Raw genomic sequence first — 2442 nt, forward strand, 5'->3', positions numbered from 1 at the left:
ATCGCGCGCCCAAAATCCCCAAAACAGCAAAGTTAAGGCTCATCCCGCAACCCTAACCCGTATCCCGCGACCCTGACCCGCGACCAAGCCGCGGCTAACCCGCGGTCATAGGGTTAGCTTCGAGTCAAGTTTGCTTGCGGTTAGGGTCAAGGGTTAGTTGGGAAAACTACTTCTGTGACAGCCTTTTGGCCGTCGATCCCATGTATCCGGCCCAGAGTCCAGTCCGGGTCCGGAACGGCGAAAAAAAAAAAACATGGCGGCCGCTACACTTTGCCCGGTTTTTCCCTGTCAGCGCCCTTCGCTCTAAGTAAAGCACTGTCCGACTTGACTTCTACAATCCTTTCATCGTCGCAAACGCTACAACAACCCTCTAAGTCAACAGAAGATCGCGCGTGCCTGCACTTCTAGTTTTCCTAAGATCGATGGTCACTTTGTTGGCCAGCTCAGCTCAAATTAAATCGACGCTTTCCTGGGCCAAGCGAGTCCCAAAAATCGGGTCAAACGAGGCTTTCTCCTTCCTGTCCTACTTGCCTCGGGCTTGCTGTCACGCAGCGGCTGACGGCAAGCCCCCAAATACGGCCTTTTGTCACCTCATGAATTATTCATGAGCCACCGACTATTTTTCGACAGGGAAACCCCGGCCCCCCAAAAGCCAGAAAATATTATAAGTCTAAAAGCAGGTCGCTTCTCGGCAACTACGTCAAGCCAGCAGGCAAGGGCAGGCCGCGAAACTCACGCTGACATAGTTCTCGACAAGAAACCTGCCTTAGACTTGCCGCCTGGATCGATCTGAACTTGATGCACAACCTTCACTACGAGCGCTCAAACAGCGCTGTTGTGCTTTACAAGGCTCAGAACATCCCTCAGTTCTTCGAGGGATGCTGTTGACTTGCGGGTTTCCGGACTTAATGATGTCCTTCCACCACCAGGCGGCGCAAACTTTGCTCCAAACACGGCCAATATTTTATTTACAGCAATCCCGCCATATTCTTGAACCTTCCCTCGGCTGATACGTCACTCAACGTCACAATACGGCGCCCAGTCCCGCTCTGTTCAGTGCAAAAAAACATGGCCGACGCATCGTGCCAACCTGTTAAGACTGAATTTTCCTGATTTTTCGCCTGCTCAAGACGCCAGGACGGAGTAAACGAGCGCTGCAGGGCAAGGTGAGCTTCCGAAAAGCTTTTTTTCTAACGTTTTTGCATCATTCCCACACTTTTGCCACGTTTTTAGTTGAAATTAGGCAAGGGTTGAAATTTCCACCAAAAAACCCTTAAGGGTTGGTTGGTGTTTTATCAAAACCACCCTTCTGTACTAACCCTAACATCAACCCTAGCGAAAAAGCCACGTTAGCTCAAGACCCTTGTATAATTTTGCATTTTCTGACCGGGTCGCACGTATTTAGCATCGTTACTGCAGTAATTTCCTCGTATTTATTATTTTTTGCAAGGTCACACTTGAGTCCAAACCCTAACCCTAACATCCACCCTGGCGAAAAAGCCACGTTAGCTCAAAACCCTTGTATAATTTTGCATTTTCTGACAGGGTCGCACGTATTTTGCAATGTCACAGACAGTTTGGAGTCGCGGGACGCTGATCTCGCGCCCCGAGAGCCCAACGTCATCAAAAATAGCAAAAAATGAGAAAAACGTGGAAAAATGGACAAATCCCGCGAAATCCGATCCCTAAACCCGTATCCCGCATCCCGTCCCGAAAGACAATGAGGATCCCGTGACCCTAACCCGCGTCCCCTAACCCTAACCCGCATCGCGCGCCCAAAATCCCCAAAACAGCAAAGTTAAGGCTCATCCCGCAACCCTAACCCGTATCCCGCGACCCTGACCCGCGACCAAGCCGCGGCTAACCCGCGGTCATAGGGTTAGCTTCGAGTCAAGTTTGCTTGCGGTTAGGGTCAAGGGTTAGTTGGGAAAACTACTTCTGTGACAGCCTTTTGGCCGTCGATCCCATGTATCCGGCCCAGAGTCCAGTCCGGGTCCGGAACGGCGAAAAAAAAAAAACATGGCGGCCGCTACACTTTGCCCGGTTTTTCCCTGTCAGCGCCCTTCGCTCTAAGTAAAGCACTGTCCGACTTGACTTCTACAATCCTTTCATCGTCGCAAACGCTACAACAACCCTCTAAGTCAACAGAAGATCGCGCGTGCCTGCACTTCTAGTTTTCCTAAGATCGATGGTCACTTTGTTGGCCAGCTCGCTCAAATTAAATCGACGCTTTCCTGGGCCAAGCGAGTCCCAAAAATCGGGTCAAACGAGGCTTTCTCCTTCCTGTCCTACTTGCCTCGGGCTTGCTGTCACGCAGCGGCTGACGGCAAGCCCCCAAATACGGCCTTTTGTCACCTCATGAATTATTCATGAGCCACCGACTATTTTTCGACAGGGAAACCCCGGCCCCCCAAAAGCCAGAAAATATTATAAGTCTAAAAG

Source organism: Porites lutea, chromosome 2 (genome assembly GCF_958299795.1).
Source record: "Porites lutea chromosome 2, jaPorLute2.1, whole genome shotgun sequence".
In the NCBI taxonomy this organism is placed as follows: domain Eukaryota; kingdom Metazoa; phylum Cnidaria; class Anthozoa; order Scleractinia; family Poritidae; genus Porites; species Porites lutea.